We start from the raw sequence: 25,788 nt of genomic DNA, 5'->3' as shown, positions 1-25,788 counted from the left end.
ATACTGCCCTCATTTATCTTAGAGCTCTGCTGTTTACTGCCTGTGTGATTTTGGCTCTCAGTTTCCTCATCTGTATGTAAAGAATACAAAGCACCTGCCCCACTGGGTTGTTGTACAGATCCAAAGAGACAATGTAGTTCAAGCACTTATGCATGGTATCTGAAACCTAGCATATGTTTAATTGATACATTTCTATTTTATCATAAGTCATAAAATGATGTTTGGCATTTATAACACTTTTATTACAAATTAATAACCAATCTCAGGGAAAAAACATTTGTTTTTGTTTTTTTCTGAAATGATGGCTCACACCTGTAATCCTAGTGCTATGGGAGGCCAAGGTTGAAGCATCTCTTGAGCCCAGGAGTTTGAAACCAGCCTGGACAACATTGCAAGACCCATCTTTACAAGCAAATCAAGAAATTATCCAGGCATGATGATGCATGCTTGCAGTCTTAGCTAGTCAGGAGGCAGAAGTGGGAAAATTGCTTGACCCCAGGAGTTCGAGATATGATGGAAATTGAGCCCATAATGAGCTATGATGTCACCACTACATTCCAGTGTGGGCAACAGAGAAAGACCCTGTCTCTTAAAACAAAAACAAAACACCACAATGACTTTCTGTACACATGATCCTTAAAATATCACTACAGTGTATGGTGTGGTTGCAGATACCACAGCAGTTTTGCTTTGCTTCTTTTTATAATACATGTCCCGATGATACTGATTTTAAATCATTTTCCCCCAGTTTACCATGACTATTTGAGCTGAAGATTCTCTTTCTTGAAAAAGTAAAGCAATGTAACTCTGACAAAATTAGTACAGGATTATGCATGTTGATGGGTTTGAAGTAAAAAGCACAAATATGTTAAAATAATCAGGTTGTATTGAGAAAAGGAATGGCTTTACGATGACTTATGGTAGTTTGCTTTTTCAGAGACATAAATGGATTGCACCATAAATCTAGTCAAGATGGAACCAGAAAAAGTGAAGAAAATGTTAAAATTATCCAATTCAGCTTCTTATTCCCATTTCACATGCAACCAATCAACATCATTTAATTTATGGAAACCAACCACACTATTTTAAGAGATGCCTCTATTCATAAAAGTGCTCTTGATTGCCATCACAACACAGTTTTGGAAATTACAGTTTGTTCTGCCCTTGGAGCTTCTCTGCTTGGCCACAAACCTTAGCACGGAGCCCAGCTTTGTCCGGCAGGGTGATCACTGTGTCATATATCTGCTTTTCAGAGTGACCTCCAAAATTAGTCCTATATTAAATATGAACATTAATGGAAGTAATTTTTTCCCCATAAAGCACTGCAATAAACATAACAATGCTATTTCCAGCCAGACAGATACATATAAAAGATGAAAAAGATATGTTACCTGCATTGGGAGAGACTTAGTTTCTTTTAGAATGACAGAAATCTGAAAAATAATCATATTCTGAGACTTTATATTGACTGCTGGCAAGAACTGGATTGGTGGAAATCCAGGCAGCTTGGAAACTGCTGGCTTCACAACTTTCCAGAGAAACCTTGAGTCCCTACCTAGAACTTAGGAAGGAAACCATTACTCCCCCCTTTTACCCACCAAGCTCAGAGGACCCAACTCAAGCAGCATGCACACTTAGTGCTGGGCATTCCAGGAAAACGATGAGTCAGTTGCAATCTGAATCCTGGAAGGTGAGGAAACAACATCTTATTTCAACTGAAGTCACACCGCAGCTGCCAAATGTTTTCCTGTTTCCAAGTTGAAGCCAAGTTTGAATTCATTAAAGAGTAGAGGTAAAAGTTTCCTTCTCCTCAGAATGACCTGCCAAACCCGCCTTACTTTCATTCCCAATCACATAGGCTTTAAAAGGAGGGATAAAGAGTCCATAAAAATTGAACTTTGTAAGCATCCATTCATGCATAAATATTCTCATAATATACCTCCTAACCATCTCCCAAATATTTTCTTTGATTCAGTTTTAAGAATAAATTTGTTATAATGTAACAAGATAGATCAAAATTGACTTTCAGAAAATACATAAAAATATTTTGATAACAGACCCCAATAGTCGGTAAAGTACTAAGGATATCACCTAATTAACTTAATAAATAAGAAGCAAAGGAAATGATTCTAATTTTAAGGTAAGAGACTTCCTAAGTCTTCCCAAGGTTCACATTTTTCAGATGCAGGCATTTCACATGCTTTTGCCGTTCTCGTTGACAGTTAATATATGAAATGATCCAAAGGAGGACAATCAAGAAGGATGACATGAGACTTTTACAGGGCATCCTGAAGTGGCAAGTTCCTAAACCAGCCATGCTAAAGATTTTCAGCCTTCTGTGACAAAATCATTCACACAATCCTTGTCTGAATCCAGTCCTCTTAAACAAGAATACTTAGCAACATTTTTCTATTCCTTCACTGATGGCTATAGAAACACACACATATTCATTAAAAATGAATGACTCAAGAGAATAATGTTACTTGCTTACATTAGGAGAAAGAGTCTTAATTTGGCCATAACTATAGTCCTTGGCAAATAGCAAAGTATTCAGAACTTACTTTTTTGCCATTTTGATGACTGGTTGAGACACAAAAAAGTCATATAGCTCCTATTCCTGTGCTATCCAAGATCATGGACTCTAGTTAAATGTGACTATTCAAACTTAATTAAAACTAAAACTTTAGTTATATATTTTACATGTTCAACAGTAGCACACAGTGAGTATCTACCACATAAGACAAAAATAAAATACTTTTATCATCACAGAAAGTTCTATTAGTCAGTGCTGCCAAAGTAGTCAAAGCAATGTGAAATTATCAAATTACCCCTCCTTTCAGGTTTCTTAAAGCTAACATTTTATTTAAATCTTACTATTGGTTAGGTACCCTTCACTTTGTATCTCCACTTAATTCTCAGAACTGCCCACTGAGATAAATAATATAAATCCCATTTTACAGTTGAAGAAACTATTAATAAAATTGAGGGAGGTTACACACATCACCCAGGGTCACATACCTAGGATTCAACACCAGGTCTGCCTAGTCCAAAGCTCTTGTTCTATGCACACTATGAGGATTCTGAAATTTATATCTACTGGTCCAAGATATGTCAGAGGCAGAGGTTGTAGAGCAAACCCACACAGAAGCGCCTCATATGTGTCCTTTGGGTAAAAACATGACAGAATGAGGAAGAAAAGGAATTAACATGGATTGAGAGCTGCTACTGTGCCAGAAACTATGCTATACATGTTATCACAATCTTCACAAAAGGTCCATATAATGTAAACACAGAACACAAATAGGAAAAATGATACTCGTTAAATTTAAGTAATAAAATGGCTTACTTATGTAGAGGATGGAATGTCATCTCTTAAGATAATGTTTGGTTCTAATCTGTGACATTTCCTTTTGCTCCTTGTGGGATGTTCCTGTCTGATTTCAGGTAGAGATTCCTGGAGGCTATGTCAGGATAAAGCATTGAGGGGCTTTATGGCTTTGTTTCCATTACTATATGGGTGGCCAACCTGGGCTACTGCAGTTCATTTCTCCTCTGAAGGCATGGCTTAGTAGGTAATGCAAGTGCCTATCATCTTTGGTTGAGATGCCTGAATGTGATGGGAAGTGCCAAGATGGAACCTGAGAAGTGAATTCAAACTGGATGAAAATGCTAGAAAACCTAAGATTAATATTTGAAGGCAGAATAGGGAGAGAGAACCAAGGAGAAAGAGAAGCAGGCAAATGTGTTAGAATTTGTAAGTAGGCAGGGATCTTACTGAGTGTCAGAGCCAGAGGCCAAGGCAATGCACATCAATGTGGTCCTGATAAGCCTGTAGAAAAGAGCTGGGTATTGAGGGGCTTAGAGAAAAGATTGTCAGTTAGGGATTTGGTGCCTATCACTGATGAGATTTTCAATATTTTACAGTGAAAAATAAACTTTTTTGGACAGTTTAGAGAGGCTGTTTTTTGTTTTTTGTTTTCCTCCTATACAACTAAATAACTACAATTACAAGATTGTTTCCCCCACTAAGATTATGTCTTTCGGGGTTAAATATATTTTTAAAATGAAATGACATTAACAGTATTTGCTAGGCTATTTGTTTCAGTGTGATTACTTGGCAAAATTAAATACTGGCAATCTTATGCTGGTTCAAACAGGTGTAGGGTGTGTGTGTGTGTGTGTGAGTTACTACTGGTTTGTGAAGGTCAATCACTATGCTATGGGACAACTAATGAGGAAGGTAAGCCCAGCCTCCATACTCTTAAGACCTCCGCATGCTTTAGTTTACACTGGGTCCAGAACCTTGTTAAGAATGATCCTTTATTATATCATTTTTTAAATAAGAGAAGGTGAAGTTTACCAGACAAAAAAAGATGCTGTGAAAATCAGGTCTATTAATCAGATCAAGTGTCTGTTTCTCACCATCTATCTCATTCCCATCACTGAAATTCTATACTCCTTTCTTTATTGGGGCTGCTATGCTATATACATCTGAGTTATCACAAACAGTGGAATCGGAATAAAGGAAAAGTAAAATGCAGGAAAAAAGTTCAAAATAGTTGCCCTAGGCAATGTGCAATAGTGTGTCTACAAGATTTTCCCGTGAAACATAACAAAATGTGTGCAGCTGGAGTAAGCTTTACCCCAGGAATTATCTACTGTTCTGGAGTGGAAGTAAATTTTGTATTAAAGTTCAACGTCCCAGTCACTTAAAAGGAAAGAGGTCTGCTGGTCATCTAAGTGCCTTTGAATAAAGCAACAATGAGGGTAGATTTTGATTTATACTACAAATATAATCTGATCTAGAGTTTATTTTAAATTTTGTTTGCTGATAAAAGCAGAGCAGACTAATAAAACATGTCAAGTGCCTTCTTTGTGAATATATTAATAATCTTTTGTCTGAGATTTGCAAGACAAAATTGAGCAATGCTTGAATGAGTTTACTACTGACATCAACAATTGCTTTTTCCGTTCTGCCCTAACACTATGGACAAAGGCCTGTTTAATGGCTGCTACTGGTTGTTAAAAGTTTGAAAAGCATGGAGGGTGGTGATACATATAAGAAACCTGAAACTAGAATTGAGTAAAAGGCTGTTGCAAAAAGTCTTCACTCTGACACCTTGGGCTTTAAGGTGGCATTTCATTGTCAGATGGGATTCAGTTTAATTGCTCACAAGCAACAATCTTGCTTCTAGAAAGGCAAGTGGCATTAACTGAGGAAGGTTGTGTGGTTCTAGGGAGAAAACATTAACTGGCAGTGGAAAACAAGGAGGATTTATTCCTTAGTCTGCTACTAACTGATTGTGTTACCTTAGGCAAGTCATTTTTATTCATTTCCTGAAGGGTACTCTTGGAGAAAAAGGATTTGTACTTGTTTATATGAAAAATCTAGATTTTTAAAAAATCTATAAGATAAGAAAAAAAAAGGTAGTCGCTTAATGTCTCCAAGTCTCGATTTACTTCCTGCCTGAAAAAGAAAGGTGAGTTTGTCAGTGGTTGCTAAATTCCATTCTGTGGCTTACTGCCTGCCTGCCAGCATTGGAATAAACTGAAATCTTCTTTAAAATACAGATTCCCTAGAACCTGTACAATTTTGGCTTGGTAAGTCTGGGAAGGAGCCAGGGAATCTGAATTGTGATAAGCACTCCAAGTGATTCTGACACAAGCAAAAGCGAGAATAGAAGCACTATTAATAATAATAATAGCTAAATTTCTATAGCACTTATTATGTGCCAGTGACTCTACTAAAATAATATATATATACATGCCTCCTTAAATGTGACCTATAATATCCTTTCCAACTCCATGTTTTATGACTCCACGTACATTTTCACTTACATTTTGCCTGGGAAATGACTATTAAGAGCAAGACCAACAACTTTTTTACAAAAGAAAATCCCTCTGGCAACCAATACTGACCATTACAATGAACAGATAATCAGTAAGGTTTGGTTGGCTAAAATGCAGAGGATCAGGCCTTTTAAAAAAAAAAAAATTGTGATCTGTTCCCAGTCAATTCTGGGATAAGTGGATCTGACATTTTGGGGAGGTGCACCCTCCTCTTTTCTTGAAGACTTTCTAAAAGTTGTCATGGGTCAAAACCATTTGCTGTGTGCAGGAGAGCCAAAAAATGTGTGGTGTTCTTTATCAGGCCTCTTCTGGCCACAACTGCCTAGAATTTCAGGTGGTGGTTGAGGCCTACAGAAGCTGGTCCTCCCTGCATGGCATTCTATAAAAATTGACTTCTCATGTCCATGTTTTTCTCCAGGTTTATTTGTCTATTACCAAGTAACAAAGTTCATCCTTAAAGCATAAGAAAAAATGAACACATACATTTTATGTTTCCTTGTTTACTTTGAGAATGAAAAGAATAAAGACATGAAAAATGACTCCTTGTTCAAGAAATGGGAACTGCTGTCCATGACACCTTAATCAGGCACATACTCTTGTCTGCCCATGTAGAGTTTCTTTTCTTTTCTTTTTTTTTAACCCAATCAGCATTTCCTCAGGCTTCCTTCAAGGAAAGGTGGCCTCAAATTCCACCAAAAGATGGGGAGCCTCCCCTTTGGGCTACTCTTTTAAGCTCTGTTTACCACTGGTTCCCATGGTTTACCAGAGAAGGGAATCTAAGATGCAATACATATCACAAACTCATCTGGTTTTTTAATATCTAGTCATGGATTATGCAGAAAGAGGTAAAACTGGAACACACTGGACTGGCCGACTCTAGAACTGCTTTCATGGAATTATATTGACATCATTAATCTCTGCCAAATAAAGGTGAGGAAATCCATCACAATATTTACTGCAATTATGTGGTTAAATATTCATTGTATTTATAATATTTTCTCTGGGAGCACCTATGGAGAAAGTGTCCCTCTGTATCTTTTTCCTCACTATGTCCTCCCAGTCATCCTATGAAGTTTATTATTATCACAACCATTTGATACAGAGGAAAATTAAGATGATAAAATTTAAAAATTTTTCTCAAAATTTATTTACATACTTAGCTAAGAAATGGTAGAACCAGCATTCAAAATCAGGGTTGTTCAAACCTACCACCTTTCTTTTCTTTTTTTTTTTTTTTGAGACAGAGTTTTGCTCTTGTTGCCCAAGCTAGAGTACAATGTTGTAATCTTGGCTCACCACAACCTCCATCTCCTGGGTTCAAGTGATTCTCCTGTCTCAGCCTCCCGAGTAGCTGGGATTACAGGCATGTACCAGCATGCCCAGCTAATTTTGTATTTTTAGTAGAGACGGGATTTCTCCATGTTGGTCAGGCTGGTCTTGAACTGCCGACCTCAGGTGATCCGCCCACCTCAACCTCCCAAAGTGCTGGGATAACCGGCATGAACCACTGTGCCCAGCCAAACCTACCACCTTTATTTTCAAAATTGTAACTGCACTTCTGAAACACCCCCTATTTCCCAGCACCACTAACATATTATATACACTTAGGCAGCTCTTCATCTTTTTGGGCCTCACTGCACATCTGTAAAAATAGAAACATGGGGTTAAACAAATTGGAAAACATATCAGAGTTTGGATGTTCTGATGACTTGCTAATCATTTTTCTCATCAGAAATGTGGAATGAAAGCTCCTCTTTATTGTCATCATCACCATCATCATAATCTCCATCACTAATATCATTGAGTACATATTATGTGTTAATCACCATGTTAGGAGTTTTATGTCTCTAACATACCCAGTAAGGTAGGTACTATTGGTGTTTCTCTTTTAAAGAAGAGGTAGGGGGAATTAGTGAGATGAAGTAATTGCCCAAGTCCACATAATTAGTAGGTGGTGAAGATATGATAAAAATCCAAATCATCTATCGAGTATCGTAGTTTCATAAATAGATACCAGGGAACAACCTTTCAACTCATATGAGGGAATGTTCTAAAGGATATTTATATTTAATGGTTTGTACTAAGGATCTGGAATGTTACCCTATGTGGGCCTATGTTTGGGGTTGCGCAGAAGGTGAGGTATACATACTCAATGAAAACACTGAATAGAAACTTTCTGATGACAATTTCCTTTTCCATGCTGCACTTCAGTGGACGGTTGGGAACAGTGGCATCTGGTTCCTCATCTGTTTCCTTGCAGACTTGGTCACACAGATTAAGAGTTTTCCTCTCCTACCCTTTCAAGACATGTCAACCCTAAACTACCTTATAACAATCAATATTTCCAGAACACATGTCTGAACTTCCTATATTCAAACATGATCACAAGAGCAGGCCTACCTCTTATCAACGTATCTCCCCACCCTACTACCATTATAAATGCAGAGGTGATGTATTTGGAACCAATCAAAAATGTTTTTAAAAATCCCTCTTTGGAGAAAATACCATCTTTAATATCAAGAAGATCACCATAGATAACATTTTCTTCCTTTTTGCTAAGAGTCGTTTGTCCTTTACCCTATTAAAAACAAAAACGTGTAATGGCATACATTTTTCCAAATACCCACAGTGACTTGGGCAATCTAACAACCTTTTCAACCCTCAGCTTCTTCAATTTTAAAGATGGACATCAAAAGGGATTTCCAGCTCCCCAAACACTTTTACTTTTTGGCTTTCTTTTTTAAACTAAGTTAGGATTTGAGATACAGGAAACTTCCTGATGCCAGAACTTGGGTCTAACATAAGAAGGTGTTGTGGTGAGCACTGGGATAAAGCTCACCGGAACATTTTAGGGATGCAATCTCATCATGTTCCTGGAAACAAAAGCATTTCATTTTAAGCCTTCAGCTTCCTAGAGGCATATCCTTATTAATTTGGACTTCATCTAAAATCCAAACTTACATAAGTATATTGGTATGATGTGTATATCTAGTTACGAATATCCAGTAAAGATTTCCCTTGTTTCACCAATATTTATTAAATTCCAAATGTGTGTCAGGCACTATTCTAGGCACTGTGACACTGTGGTGTATAGAACATAACAATTCCTACTATCACAGAGATAATATTCTTGTAGTCGGAAAGATAGTTAATCAAAAATGGGGGGAAACTTAGAATAACATTTCTACCCTCAGAGAGCCTATTTCTAGTGGTAGAGAGATGGATACAAAATAAATTTGTAAAATAATGTCAGATATTTGGTAAGTATCATATAGAAAAATAATACTAGAAAAGAGCTAGACCATAATGGTGAGATAACGAAATTGCTAAGTTTTAACTAAAAGTGACCAATTTGAGACTGGCTTTCTTAAGTTGTTCATTTACTGAGTTTATATCATTAGTTTAAAATGATGGGAAATACAGTAAATTTTTACTTACGTCTCATGCTGATTTTTGTCAGTTCAAAACAATTCTGCATAAAAGCATTAAGTTAATTTCCAAAGGAATGCCGTTAAGAGGGGAAAGGGCAACATAATAGTGTTTTGCTCTGGGAGATTGAACAATAACACACAATACAAATTGGACCCACGGAGTGTATTCTTTAATGAAGGAAACCAAAGAAAGGACAAATCTATTTTCAGATTCAGCTGACACAAACTGTTGCCTTCGCTAATTTGCAGTGGGTCATACATCATCTCTGCTGGATTGGATGTGACAAAATTTGGGGAAGCAAAATAGAAACCATTGTTTTATATGACAACTGGAATCAAGTTACATTGTCATCAAGCAATGGGAAGTCCTGAGAAATTATTTTTCATGTATCTTAGTCAAATATCATAATATGAATAACAGGGACATTTGCATTCTATCTATTTTGTTTATTTACTTAATGAATTCATTTATAGGGAAGTTTTTGTTATCCATTTACTCTAATACATTTATTTCGAACAAATCTGATGTTATTAGAATGGAATATTTTTAACCTACTTGAAATGAAAATACACAAAAGTCTAAAATTTGGTATATTCTAGAGATTTAACAGAAAAAGTTATCATTTTCTTAGCTATCATAATCTGGTAGTTAAAAGCAGAGAAAGAAAAGGAATATGTGTAAATGCACTTGCTTGGGTCCTTTATAATACAACAGTAAAACTAAATTGTTAGAAGTAGAGCAGTTTTTATTTTATTCTGCCAGTCATGATTATTCAATTACCTCAAATAACAGCTGGCTATAGCACTTGGATAGTACAAGCCAAATTATTGTGTATGTCAGAATGATGAAATTTTAACTTGGAGTATGTAAAAAATATGGAAAAACAAAACATCTATACTAATAGTAACAACTATATAAACAACTATACTAACAAAATTATATAAACAACAATACTAACAAAACAACAAAACTAAAAATAAAGCAAAATAAAACAAGAAAGAAAGAGCAAAGAAGTAGGACAGGAGAAAAAACCTTTAATACACATATCTGTATTCAACTATTGAACCTGGATAAATTATCAAGAGATTATTATTACAGCATTACAAAGACTTCTGGACAAATAACTATCTTTATGCTGCTCTGAATATTAGTTCTGGGCTGTCCTGACTTCACTGAGGGCTGTCCTGACTTCACTGAGGAAATATCAAATAGTATTTTAAGTTATTTACGCAATCAATAAATTTATTATGATTCTCAAAGGTGGATGTTTTAGCATTGTATTCTCATAGTGTAGTAAACAGGAAAAAGTATAATAAAGAATAAAACTGCCTATTTCCTCTAACTCCAAACTTTCTATAATGTATACATTGCATTATTTATAACATTTATAAACGTAATAAATCTATGATCTTATACTATAATAATGTCTTTGTTAATGTTTTGAACCAGTGGCATTAGTGGTTAAATAGAGGAAGTGGCTGGGCATAATGGCTCACATCTGTAATCCCAGCACTTTGGAAAGCTCAGACAGGTGGATTGCTTGAGCCCAGGAGTTCAAGAACAGCCTAGGCAGCATAACAAGACCCCCATCTCTACAAAAAATAGCTAAGCATGATGACACATACCTCTAGTCCCAGCTATGAGGGAGGCTGAAGTGGGAGAATCACTTGAGTCCAGGAGGTCGAGGCTGCAATGAGCCATGAGCATGCCACTGCACTCCAACCTGGGTGACAGAGTGAGAACCTGTCTCAAAAAGTTAGAAAGAGAAAAAGAGAGAGGAAGGGAGAGCAGAAGGGAAGGAGGGAGGAGGAAAGAAAGAAAGAAAAGAGAAAGGGAAGGGAAGGGAGAAAGAGAAAGAAGAGGCCGGGCGCGGTGGCTCAAGCCTGTAATCCCAGCACTTTGGGAGGCCAAGACGGGTGGATCACGAGGTCAGGAGATCGAGACCATCCTGGCTAACACGGTGAAACCCCGTCTCTACTAAAAAAATACAAAAAAACTAGCTGGGCGAGGTGGCGGGCGCCTGTAGTCCCAGTTACTCGGGAGGCTGAGGCAAGAGAATGGCGTAAACCCGGGAGGCGGAGCTTGCAGTGAGCTGAGATCCGGCCACTGCCCTCCAGCCTGGGCGACAGAACGAGACTCCGTCTCAAAAAAAAGAAAGGGAAAGGAAACAATGGCTTTTCTTTTTCATAATAAAAATAAGCCATAAAATGTATTATAAAAGAAATCTATTATGCTCCAGCTCTAAATAGCATTGTATGCTACACATCTGTGTATGCTACACAGTGTGTGTGTATATATATATATACTGTTTTTTAGTATTTAAGAAGTACTTATCAATATTTAAATTTTTTTTCAGTCAATAAAATGTGAATATCGGATACACTTATTTTCAAAGGACATAAAGGCTAAGTAACATCCTTCTAGCTTTTCTAACTACATAACATAACATTCCTGTTAAATGCATGTATGTTTTGTTGTTATGTTTTCTTAAGTATGCAAACATCCAGCTATTGAAATTACATGGAAATTAATCAGTGTTCTTAAATGTGGTATTTTCCTTCAGTATGTTCTATGATTTGGCTTACTCTTTTTTTTGGATGGCAATATTTTTCTTTTAAATTTTATTTTATGAAGAGACAAAAATTGTCACTTAAAAGAAATGTAACTTAAAATGTGAGTCAAGCCAATGAATTTATTCATGTATAGCAGGATAACTTGTGTCATAATTTTAATAGGAACAAACCATGATTTCCTGCTTCAAGTTTAATTGTGCTATCAAAAGGCACTTCCTAAAAATCAAAGTGGGTCTTTAGGCAAATAGAAACCCGTAGACCACATACATATATGCAGAGAACAATATCACAGAAAGACAGATTTCTTTTATTTACCTATGTAGTCAATATTAATCAAGCATTTACTTTGTATGAGGCATTATCGTTGCCTAAAAATATAATGATATGTAAGCTAGACCCTGCTCCTATCCTTGTAGGATGAAATGTGTTCTAAAAATATCATTGGTTTATAAAACAGAAATAAAATAAAATCTATAAATAAATAAATGATCTCTAACAGGTAAAATGTATGAGTGCTCACTCCATGCCTGATCTGTTTGACATCATAAATATATATTAACTAATTTAATCATCATGACAGTCCTACAAATTGTGTTTCAATATTGTCCCCTTTATGTAGATGAAGAAACTGAGTTACAATGAACTTAAGTGACTTGGACCAAACTTCATAGTTAATAAGGTGCCTAGGACAAGATTTCAGCTCAGGCAATGTAGTTCCAGAGCCACTGTTTTTGTTTGTTTTGTTGTTGTTGTTGTTATTTACATAGGTTTTGGGGAACAGGTGGTATTTGGTTATATAAGTTCTTTAGTAGTGATTTGAGATTTTGGTGCATGCATCACCTGAGCAGTATACACTGAACCCAATTTGTATTCCTCACCCTCCCTCCCACCCGTTCTCCTGAGTCCCCGAAGTCTATTGTATCATTCTTATGCCTTTACATTCTCGTAGTTTAGCTCCCACTTATGAGTGAGAACATACAATGTTTGGTTTTTCATTCCTGAATTACTTCACTTAGGATAATAGTCTTCAGTTCCATCCACGTTGCTGCAAATGTCATTAATTAATTCCTTTTTACAGCTGAGTAGTATTCCATTCTACATATATACCACAATTTCTTTATCCACTTGTTGATTGATGGGCATTTGGGCTGGTTCCATATTTTTGCAATTGTGAATTGTGCTGCTGCAAACATGCACGTGCAAGTATCTTTTTCATATAATGACTTCCTTTCCTCTGGGTAGATACCTAGTCATGGGACTTCAGGATCAAATGGTAGTTCTACTTTTATTTCTTTAAGAAATCTCCACACTGTTTTCCATAGTGGTTGTATTAGTTTACGTTCCCACCAGCAGCATGGAAGTGTTCCATTTTCACCACAACCACACCAACATCAATTATTTTTTGATTTTTTTTTTTTTATTATGACCATTCCTGCAGGAGTAAGTTGTATTAGTCAGGGTTCTCTAGAGGGACAGAACTGATACACACACACACACACACACACACACACACACACATGAGTTTAAGTCCTATATAAATATAGGAGTTTCTTAAGGAGTATTAACTCACATGATCACAAGGTACCACAATAGGCCATCTGCAAGCTGAGAAAAGAAGAAGCCAATCTGAATCCCAAAGCTGAAGAACTTGGAGTCTCATGTTTGAGGGCAGGAAGTATCCAGCACAGGAGAAAGATGTAGGCTGGGAGGTTAAGCCAGTCTAGTCTTCACGTTCTTCTGCCTGCTTTTCATTCTGGCCACACTGGCAGCTGATTAGATTGTGCCCACCCAGATTAAGGGTGGGTCTGCCTTTCCCAGCCCACTGACTCAAATGTTAATCTCCTTTGGCAACACCCTCACAGACACGTGCAGGATCAATACATTACATCTTTCAATCCAATGAAGTGGACACTCAGTATTAACCATCACAGGTGGTATCTCATTGTGGTTTTGATTTGCATCTTCCTGATCATTAGTGATACTGAGCATTTTTTTAATGTGTTTTTTGGCCATTTGTATATCTTCTTTTGAGAATTGTCTATTCATGTCCTTAGCCTACTTTTTGATGGGATTGTTTGTTTGTTTGTTTCTTGTTGAGTTTCTTGTAGATTCTGGGTATTAGTCCTTTGTCAGATGTATAGATTGTGAAGATTTTCTCCCACTCTGTGGGTTGTCTGTTTACTCTGCTGACTGTCCCTTTTGCTGTGCAGAAGCTCTTCATGTTAATTAAGTCCCACCTATTTATCTTTGTTTTTGTTGTATTTGCTTTTGGGTTCTTGGTCATGAAATATTTGCCTAAGCCAGTGTCTAGAAGGTTTTTTCCTGATATTAACTTACAGAATTTTTATAGTTTCAGATCTTAGATTTAAGTCCTTGATCCATCTTGAGTTGATTTTTGTATAAGGTGAGAGATGAGGATCAGGTTTCATTCTTCTACATGTGATTTGCCAATTATCCTAGAACCATTTGTTGAAAAGGGTGTCCTTTCCCCACTGTTTGTTTTTGTTTGCTTTGTCAAAGATCAGTTGGCTGTTAAGTTTGTTAATTTGGGTTTATTTCTGGGTTCTCTATTCCATTGGTCTGTATGCCTATTTTTATACCAGTATCATGCTGTTTTGGTGATCGTGGCCTTAAAGTATAGTTTGAAGTCAGGTGATGTGATGCCTCTAGATTTGTTCTTTTTGCTTAGTCTTGCTTTGGCTATGCGGGTAGAGCCGGAGAGCCACTGTTCTTAAATACTGCAGAGCTTCTTCAGCAACTGATCCTGTGAGAGCACCAACATGAGTCTACACTTGCCAAGTAAATTTCAAACTGGGGTTTAAAGACTGTATGGTCTACAAGTAGTTCACTTGTTTCTTTCTATTCTTCTGGCTTTTCCTCCCCAGAAAACCTAGATTCTAAATTTTAAATGAACTTAAATGAGTAACTCTCAGGAAAATTGCTTCTTTGTTAAAAGTGAAATTAAATTTTAAGAAACTCCTGATTATTTCCACAAACTCCACAAATTGAAAACCTCTAATACTGACTCAGGGTTTAAGCTGAATCTAAAATTTAGTCTTAATGCATTTGCCCTATACTTTCCTATCCTAATCTGTTATTGAACATATCATCCACAAAAATTTCAAATAATACTCAGAAGAAGTTTAAAGAAGCTTGGCAGTAAAAATAAAATAATACTGGTCATTATGTTGTGCTATGGACATATTAACAGAGAAACTTCAGCCAGCATTTTTCCTTAACATACCAACAAATATGAACAAATTCAAGAAAACAGACAACATTTAGGAAAATACAAATAACTCACAAAACATTAGTATGCAATATACAGTTGAGAGACAATTCTCCATGAATCTTAGGTTTCTGCACTTCTGAGAAAAGGGCCTTGACAGCATTGTTCTGGACTATCTTTTCAAGGATATTTATATAACAAACAGGTTTGGAAATTAGATAGTGTTTCCCTCTGAGCAGACGGCAGATTTGTTTCCTGACTGGTATAATACAGATAATGTCTTTCTCTGAGGCAAAGGTTGGGAAGGTGTGCAACAAGCCTCCTTTAAAAGATTTTGGTATTTCTAAGTGCAGGAGTCCTCAGCTGTGATACGAACCCAATACATGTGCAGCATCCACCTGAGCCAATCCCTGCATCGCCCTGTGGGACTTGGGAAGCAAAAGGAACCAATGAGAACATAAAACTCATGGTGCCTGATATGACATCTGCCATAAATTTATTTATCGCTGACCTAGAATCTCATATCTTCTGCCAGCATCTATCAAACTTGGGAGACTAACTCATTAGCTTGCCAATAGTGTAAAGTCTCAGACCATGTACTATTTCTGACATATTCCAATCAAGAAGTACATCGGTTTTGTACATAGAAAGCTACTTTAGTTATGCTTTATTTAAGCCTTTATCTACATCTTGTAATACTCAGGTTTCTGGAAGAACCTATACTGAAATATAAGCTTGTACTGGAACTTGACAAGGAATTTCGAAACGGCAATCACATGTGAACCCTTTATCTAGAGAAATTTCCTCAGTAGCTGAAGCATACACACATATGCATTGGTAAGAAACCATAAAGAAATGGAAACTCTGATACAGAGTATAAAAAGCAGTTTTTAAAATTCACCAGATAGATCTGCATATATGCTTACATATTTTGACATCAAAAAGAGCAACTCTAATTTGTAAATCTGACTTACGTAGAATTTCAGAACCTAGAGAGCAACTAAGTATAATTTTTCAAATTGTTCAAGAACAACTAAGCTAATGAGCATATAGAAATATACACTGATCACTTCCACATGCCCTATATCTCTTCCCTGCTTCATTTTTTTTCCAGAGCAGTAAGCCTCTTCTGCAATACTTTATATATCACTTGCTTATTTATTTATTATCTGTCTCCCTCCACTAAAATGCAGGCGGCATGAAAGCAAGAATGTTTGTGTTTTCTAGATCCCCAGAGCTTTGACAGCATATGATACATAGTAAGTATCCAATAAATGTTTGTTGAATGAATTGACAAATAAATAAATAAAGCTAATATAATTTTTAACAAAATTGGAAAATTACTTAAAATGCAGTTTTATATAATGCTTTACAATTTGTCATGAGCTCTTCTTTATGTCATTAAATATTCTTTCAAACCATTATTTTTTTATGACAATATAAAATACAGTTTTACTGATCTATCATAATTTAAAGATTCCCTCATTGGTAGACACTTGGCTTTTGTCCAGCATTTTGATATTATAAATTAGCCTGCCTTGTATTTCCATGAATGTTAATATTTGACCATCCTAACACTGCTTATGCATGATAGTCTCATTTTAATGAAATTTTCTATAAACATTGTTCACATAAAAACCAATTGTGTTATAGACATGCCCTGCTTTAGGCAATTTTGATTAAAGTCTAATTATGTATAATAGTTATAGATTTTTTATTTTAAAAATGTTCATCATGTGAGTCTGCTGAAGAGAAATTCCTTTACCATACTATTGTAGTCCAGAAAAAAAGAAAATTAAGACCAAACATTTCAGACATAATTTTATCATATAACAAATGATCCAAAGACACTTTTAGGCTTTTAAATGATCTTTCTGGATTATTCTTCTTTTCTAGCACTTTAAACTTTTAAAATTTTAAATTGTTAGCCTTAAATTATTTTCAATTTTAAAATCAGAATGCTTTCTTCCTTTATTTAAAATTTTCACTTATTCTTTTTTTTTTTTTCAACTCTTTGAGAAATAAAGAAGCTTGGACTCCACTCTGCTGTGAGAGCTTCACAGATCTAGTACTGGTCCTCACAAGCTTTCTAATTCACATGTTGTACTGCCGTTAACATGGTGGAAATTGGGCCTTGTTCTTTGGTTGCCTGGTTTTTTTCCACTTTTTGATTGAGCCATGGTAGTGACTAAAGAAAAGTGTGAAAGAACATCTCGTTCCACACAAACCATGCTCTTAAGGTCTATCTCCAAATAATGGAAAATCTCAGAGTCACCATGCTAGAAACTCAGATGCTTACTGTTATGGACTGAAGTCTGTCCCCCCAAGATTCATATGTTGAAGCCCTAACTTCCAATATTATGGTATTAGGAGGTGAGACCTTTGGGAGGTAATTAAGTTTAGAGGTGATCAGGAGAGTGGAGCCCCCATGACAGGATTAGTGCCCTTATAAGGACAAAGATATTAGAGAATCCTCTTTCTGTCATGTGAGAATACAATGAGAAGATGGTCATGTACAAGCCAGGAGGAAGTCCCTTACCAAACACAGAATCTGCTGGCACCTTAACCTTAGGCTTTTCAGCCTCTAGAACTGTGATAAATGTCTGGTGTTTAAACCACCACCCATTCTATGGTATTTTGTTATAGAAGCCAGAGCTGACTAAGACACTTACTATTTTCCAGTTCTATTATAAATTTTCCAGGCACTGAGAAGCACAATGTCTACTGAGGGTGAAAGTACCTCTAGTGATAGGGACCTACCAATTCACTAACATTAACAATGACCCAGAATGTTTTGCAAATGTATTATTTGGTGTGTGTGACTGCACATGTGAGAACCCACAGCTTTGCCTACTAAGAGGCATATGAAGGAGTGGGGTCGTATGAAAATGGTCACTGTTAGAGTCTAGATACCCCAAGTCATCCAATCAGAACACTTAATCATAACTAAGACTGTCTGGATGCCTACCTTTATGTAGTAGAATGTCCCAAATTCTCAGCAATATTGTAAAGGCTGGAAGTAGAGTTATGGTTATCCTTTACATGCTCTTGTTATAACTATTTTCCTACACGTTCCTGAAGTGAGCATCCTTTCTCATTAGTCCACTTTCATCAACACTGGAAATCACTCCCTGCCTTCCATTTTCCCAGTGCTCTTGGGTTTAGTTGAGTGTTAAGGAGTACCTAGAGCAAATTTTAATATGAGGAATGAAGTACAGTACCAGACAAGTTGGTGAAGAAGAAGAGGAGCAAGAGGAATAAGAGGAGGAGAAAGAGAAGGGAGGGAGTGAGCAGAGGAGGGGGAGGGGAGACATATGTGGGGGAGAAAACCAATGAAGAAGAAAAATTATTATTTATTATTATTATTAATGTCTCATCACTGGGAATTTCAAAGGTTATATTCCTCTATTGTCTGGTCCCCTTGCTGTGTAACTTAGCCTTCTTTTTCTTGTTACACCATTATTACATCTCTCCATTCTCTCTATTAACACATATCACCAACTTTCTATGACTGGACAATGTAAAATTTTTTATCACTTTACTATGCAGAACAAGTCAGCTCTCTCTTTTTTTGTTTTGTTTTAAATATAGAGATGAGGTTTTGCCATGCTGCCCAGGTTGATCTTGAACTCCTGAACTCAAGCGATCTGCCTGCCTTGACCTCCCAAAGTGCTGTTGATACAGGAGAGACAAAGAAATTATTTAGACAGATAGTGAGTGTAAAAGAGTCCTTGGCAGACTTTCTCTTTTAACAAAAAGCAGCCCCTAAATCATTTCTTTTCTAATGAAGGGCATCCTAAAATATGAAGCCGCAAACATAAGTAAGCAAGCTGGAAGCTTGCAGGGGGGAATGCCAGCAGCTGTGCCAATATAAAAGGACTACCTGAAGGCGAGGCATGTCCAACATTGAGGCTCCTTCTTCCCTTTTCTTTGTCACCACGTGTACAGTAAAGAAACAGGCAACATGGCACTGGCCAGGCAGAAAACTCATCTGCATAACAAAAGATTAGGGTGCAGTGGCCAGATTTTCACACCCTATGCAAATGGCACACTTAGCCTTAACCAGTGTTTTGCGCTTTATGCAAATGACACACCTAGTCCAACCAATCTTTTATGCTGTATGTAAATCAGACACTGCTTCCTCAAGCTCATCTATAAAACCCTTTGCATTCCATCACAGAACCAGCAACCCATTTCTCCAAGACCCCTTTCTCTGCAGCAGAGAAATCTCTTCTCTTTATTTAGCCTATTAAACCTTCCCTCTTAACCTCACTCTTTGTGTGTCCACGTCCTTGATTTCCTTGGCATGAGACAACAAAGCTTGAGTATCACCCCAGACAAATACTGCCACTTATCTGGGATTACAGGCGTGAGCCACCACTCCCAGCCTCAGCTCTCCTTTGACAAAATCTCCTTCCATAGCATGATATAACATATCTTTTATAGGTCAAGATGCTCCTTGAGGTATTTTCACCTTACCCACATTCAGTCAGCAGCATTCACTAATTAAGAGAAAACAGAGACTTCTGAGTATATTCTTAACAGTATTGAAAGTGGTGACTCAGACATATATTTGCACACAAATGTTTATAAAAGGATTATTCACAACAGCCAAAAAAGTATAAATGACCAAATGGATGAATGGACAAACAAGATGTGGTTTATACAGTGCATACAATGGAATATTATTAAGTCTTTAAAATGAAAGAAATTTTGACACATGCCACAACATGGATGAACCTTGAGGACATTATACTAAGTAAAATTAGCCAGACACAAAAGGACAAACACTGTATAATTCCATTTATACCTTGTACCTACAGTAGTCAAATTCATTGAGATGAAAAGAAGAAGGATGGTTGTCAGGGTCTGGGGAAAGGGAGAAATGATGAATGCAGAATTTCAATTTTGGAAGATGAAAAATTTCTGAAGACAGATGGCAGTGACAAATGCACAATGTAAATATACTTACATTTAAAATGGTACATTTAAAAATGGTTAAAATGGTAAATTTTATAGTATGTCTATTTTATCACAGAAAAAATAAAGCAGAAAAAAATGTATTTTATTTTCAAAAGCCAATGTTTTGAATTGTAAGAGCTGGGCATTTGAGCCACAGTGTATAAAATCTCCACCATAAAAAGACAAATTGAGAGAAATGCATGCTCATGTAAGAGCTAATTTTCTCAGTTCAAAAGAAAACACCAATCTTGTGGTAAAGAAGAGAGGAAAGAGAGGAGAAGATAAAAAGCTAGCATTGGTTGTTAAATAAGAAGGTGAGTAGCAGAATGACAGGATAACCATGTAATTTTTGGAGAAAATAGACAAAAGGAAACCTATTCCAGCTGTATCCTCCATCTTCACTCTACCCTAACACAAGGAAGGGCTGGTGAAACAGCAAGTACCCAGAGTTTCCTTGTGCCCACCATAGTTCAAAAGAAAAATATATGTCTGCATGAGAGGTAGGGGAGATCTAAGCAAATGAGTCTGAGTCAATCTCACAGAATCCCAGAATGCTCCTGTGACAGGGAGTTCAGTAGAATGAATTCTCATGCACCTCAGAGTAGCCCTGATACTATCATTGCCTTAGAGAGCCCTTTCAATGTTCCAAATATTTAGAGTATCATGGGAGGAATGACTGAATATATTTAAAACACTTAATGATGTGTAGAAATGGCTGAAAGTGTGGTGATCTGCAGAGACCCTGTGGTTTAGAACTGTGGTGTCCAATGCTAGCCACATGTGGCTAGTGGCTACCCATTTGAACAGTACTGATATAGGACATTTCCAAAACTGCAGAAAATTCTGTTGTACAGTGCTGGTTTAGAACAGAGGGCAACAATAGCAACTTATGTGGCTGGGCAACCAAAAGTCATGTGGATAGACTTGAGTGCATCCCAGCTCTGCCAATACGAACAGAAAAGGACAAAGAACAAGATGTCTCCTGCCCCTTGACATTTTTAAAGCACCCAGGATTTAGGTACAGTAACTCTTCACTGAATGTTGTCAATGAGTTCTTGGAAATTGCAACTTTAAGCAAAACAACAGACAGCAAACTAATTTTACTACAGGCTAATTTATATAAACAACTTGTGTTTCTATGGCATATTTCTGATTACAAAAACATCACCAAACTTCTACATGAAGACTGAAACACTTCTGATATTCAACATTAAAATAAACATGAGCTATATACATTTAAGAAAGATTGATGAAAGCAAGCAAGATAATTATTTACCCAGTTATTCCAGTTCAGGGTCACAGGTGGCCAGAGACTCTCCCCACAGCTCAGGGTGCAAGGCAGGAGCCCACCCTGGATAGGACACCGTTCCATCACAGAATGCAGGCTCACACGCAGTCACACTCACTCACACTGAGACAAGGTAGGCATGCCAGTTAACCTCACATGAACATCTTTGGGATGTGGGAGGAAACTAGAGTACCCAGAGAAAACCCACGCAGACATGGGAGAAATGCAGACTCCACAGAGTGGCCCTTGCCAAGAAATTACATTTTTTCTCTTCAGTTCTATAACAAGATAACATTGAAGTAAATGATTTTATTTGAGTACCTGCTGTATATTCCAAGAAAGACTGAATGCAATTAAAATTGTGTCTTTACAATACAGACAATGGAGTTTCGAAATAGAAATTAAGTTTGGTTTGAAGGAAAAAAAGTAACTTTCCTGCATATGTAGCTTCATGGATTAAAATGTATACTACATCACACAGGAATCACACTTCTCTGAGATGAAACAAGCCACATTATTGTGTAAAAGTGACTGCAACAACTTTTTAAAGTAAAAATTGCATTCCAATCAGCACCTGTATGAAATGCCCAGCACAGTGCCTAGTTTATCTGCCTAGTTAATAGATGGCACTCAAAACTGATTGCTTTTCTGATTATATAAAATAAAAGTACTATCTGAGAAGAAGCAAAATTCCCATGTCTACAAACAACAAAGCTAACTTTGATAATAAGTGGGCAATGAGAGCCAAATGACCTTGAAGTCTTCTAAATCAGAAAACTCAGTATATGTTTGATGCAACGGTCCCTGAGAAAGTTTTATGATTTCAAAATCACATACTATATCAGGTTCTTTTGCCCACCGGCAGTACCGGAATTGGCAACAGCTGTACTGTCAAATTCACACTAATCAGTTAACAGTTGTCCAAATCAAATTGCAGTCAAGGTTGTTAGAGTCACTGATAAAATAAACAGTTGTTGAGAGGGGGTGGCACAAGGCAGTGAGATCACACTAGCAGCTGGGACTCCGGGTGGGAAGATCCTTGCGAAGTCAGGAGACAGTTAAGACCTCTACAACCTACACATTTGCAGAAACTAGTTTAAGCCAATGACTCCTTTAGTATTGGACTCTCCTAAAGGTGGGTGATCTTAACTGCATTTGCAATTACCAGAAAAGGAAAAAGTAAATAAATGAACAGAGAAGCCTCAGGAATATTATTCCTAATGTACAGCCTCCATTTTGAGGATGAGAGCAAGGCTTAGGAATAAATGGTAAACCCCTGAATCCACTGGCAATCCAAATGGCGAGATTTAGAGCCGGCCTGGGAATTTCAGAAAAATAGAGTTGTTAAATTAGCTAGTTGGTACAATTTCTACAGATGTTTTTTTGTGAGCTCTGAGTTTCTGGAAAAGCTAAAGTTCCCTGCAGTCTCCACCTACTTCCAAAGCAGTCACCATGGCTCACTGTCAGCCAAGTTTCCTGCCAACAGTCCCTGTGTGGGGGAAGGAAAGAATCAAAGAAGGACAACTGGACAAAGGTAGTATGACTTCATCCAACTAGATATTTTTTCCTCCCCCATTACTAAGTCACAGTTCTGGGTCTTTTTTAAGTTGACCTTTTCTAGGTCCATGTTCAGCATTATGTATAGAGAAAAACTGTACATTTTCACCAGGAAGGGTTTGTACTTGTTCAGTTTATAATTCAATATAGGTGAGTTTCAAATTTGTCTTCTACCTCAAAATGCAGCAGATTCCAAGAACTGAGTTTAAATGTGCAATGTGTAAAAAGCTCATTCAGAGTAGCTCAGTCCTCATTTACAGGAAAGGAGAAAATACCTAAAAAGAGTGTGGATGGTAAGGCCAAAGTGTCAAATATTCTTTTTTAAAGAAATAAAACCTCAAGGAAATTTTTAAAAACTATTTTTTCTTTTTAAAAGGAAGAGAAATATATAATTTTTAGGGTGTCGAAACAGGCCATGTAAGTATATGCAATCATGGTTTTGATTATGTTTAAGTAAATGAAGGGGAGAGGAAACTGTCATACTTATGGACCTACTTGTGATTGTGCTTATTACTGTATGTACATCTCACAGTAATCTACAGAGAGCATAACAACAGTGCTGCACACTATTAATCTGACTCCACGGTGAGACATTGAGAAAGGTGAAGTAAGTGGACTGAGAGCCACAGCTCCCAAGAGCAATGCTTGGATAGGAACCCAGATCTTTACCTTCAAAGGTAAGCTACAAATTCAAAACCTAATAACCACAGACTATTTTCAGTAGTAACTGAAACTAATTCAGCAAACACTGTCTATTATGTATTGACCACCTAACAAATAGTGAATTTTGGAAATATATCAGACCTAGATAGACTCTGATAGACAACTCTTCACTCTCCATTTATTTCAGAGGCAGTTAGAAAAAAAGAAACAGGCCTTTCTTCCCTTCTCAACCATCAGAGGCCTGTATAGACTATAGACCCTTCCATTCACTTTCCTTCTTTATATCATCTGGGAATGTATTAAACCTGCATTCTGGGCCTACAGCTTTCATGCATTAGGTCACACATAGAAAGCAATGGAAAGTCCAGGGTTGCACCTGTAATGGCAGTCCTACCCAGCCCCTCTCTGTCTGATGCTAAGGCTCACTGAAATCAAGGCCAGACAGAATTGAGGACCAGTCCAAAATTATTCTCTGCTCCATCATTTATTCTAAGCTGCCAGTGATCTTTATAATTGGTAGCTAATTTCTTAATGGCATATGCAGTTTCTTGATAAACAAAACAGTGGCAAGGAAAACAGCAAATATGGACAGATGTAGGATTTTTAATATTATATTTACAGACAATCCAAATGTTCAGAATAACTCTCATGCAAATTCTGATTTGGCTTTTAATTTGCTAAGTACTAGTATTTTAAAGGAATTGCCTAAATATTATGTAACAAAAACAAACAAAACAAAATCTCATACGAGAGTTTCCTTGTTGTCTTATTGTAAATTATTCCAGATCTACATTTCTTTGGCAAAATATTCAAATATGGCAATAGTGAATTAATTAATCCATCCTTCCTTCCTTCCTTCCTCCATCCCTCCCCCCCTTCCTTCCTTTCTACCATTCTTCCTTCCTCTCTCCCTCTCTTTTCCTTCTCTCTCTTCCTCTCTGCCTTTTTCTTTCCTTGCTTCTTTCTCACTCTCCCTGTCTCCTACCTTCCTTCCATTTACATACTACAATTAACATGACAAACCCATGCTTATTTTTCAGGAGCACTTATATCTGAAGAATCTGCAGTAATATAGCTAATTATGTAATACTGATTCCAGAGCTGAATCCCGAAAATAATGATTTCATTCTACTTTCACTGTCTGTTTATTTTACCCACAGAATTAATTGTAGTGGTAAAATATGTTTCTCCCTTTATATTCCTGACTGGTATAATCAAATAATTTCTTAAAGCACATCACTTTTCATTTTAAATGTAGCTTTAAAAAACAGGTTAACAACTGCCTGCATTTAACTGTAGATTTTATATGCTATAATATTATATGTCATCCATTACCAGTTTTATAGGCTTAGCAGAATAAAATAATCATTGATCTTTTTTCATATGAACACTATTAAGAAAAATGGTATACACTTCAACCGATTAAAATATTACTTAAGATGCTTTATTAAAATTTATTTTAAAGCAGTTTTTCTCATTAAGACTTGACAAATCTAGAGAACACCTCATTTAATCTCCTTTATGAGGATGTTTTGCATGCAAAGAGCAACCTGAGGGAGAGTGAGATTCCAGAAAGGCTTGGGCTAGGGCTAATATGGTTTGGCAGTGTCTCCCCTGCAAATCTCATCTTGAATTGTCATCCCAATAATCTGCACATGTCAAGGGAGAGACCCAGTGGGAGTTGACTGGAACATGAGGGGCGGATTCCCCCATACTGTTCTTGTGATAGTGAGTTCTCATGAAATCTGATGATTGTATAAGCACCTCACATTTCCCCTGCTTGCTCTTCTCTCTCCTGCTGCCATGTGAAGAAGATCTTTGCTTCCCCTTCACCTTCCGCCATGATTGTGGGTTTCCTGAGGCCTCCCCCAGCCATGTGGAACTGAGAGTCAATTAAACCTCTTGTCTTTATATGTTACCCAGTCTCAGGTATTTCTTTATAGCAGTGTAAAAACTGACGAATACAGGTCGTATAGAGTGGTAGGACATGTAGACAGTTCTTACAGAACTGCTGTGCAAATTGCTTCTTGCACAAATCAAGATGGGAAGAAAGATGGGAGAATCACAATCTTCTCTGTAGTTTTAGTTTTTATAAACATTGATAACAACTGAAAAAAGGAACAATTGCCAACTAAAATCTCTGTATGATTCTATAAGAATCTCTTATGATTACTTTCTTAAAATATCCCATAATAGGAATTCAACAAATTTGAAGAGTGTTAATTGGAATAGAA

The 25,788-nt window shown here is 36.8% G+C and overlaps 1 protein-coding gene and 1 long non-coding RNA gene across 7 annotated transcripts in view; one reads left to right on the top strand and one right to left on the bottom strand.

The window, feature by feature from the left end:
* ZNF385D (zinc finger protein 385D) overlaps positions 1-25,788 on the bottom strand; it is a 990,373-nt gene that overhangs the window by 218,976 nt on the left and 745,609 nt on the right. The window lies entirely within an intron of this gene.
* Positions 1-25,788, top strand: part of LOC123571674 (uncharacterized) — a 130,236-nt gene that overhangs the window by 91,964 nt on the left and 12,484 nt on the right. For all 3 annotated transcript variants that reach the window (XR_012430643.1, XR_010584913.2, XR_010584912.2), the window contains one exon: positions 23,424-23,568. This is a non-coding gene — a long non-coding RNA (uncharacterized lncRNA). The remainder of the gene's footprint in view (positions 1-23,423; positions 23,569-25,788) is intronic.

This window comes from Macaca fascicularis, chromosome 2 (genome assembly GCF_037993035.2).
Source record: "Macaca fascicularis isolate 582-1 chromosome 2, T2T-MFA8v1.1".
Taxonomy (NCBI): domain Eukaryota; kingdom Metazoa; phylum Chordata; class Mammalia; order Primates; family Cercopithecidae; genus Macaca; species Macaca fascicularis.
This window is presented reverse-complemented; position numbering and strand designations above follow the sequence as displayed.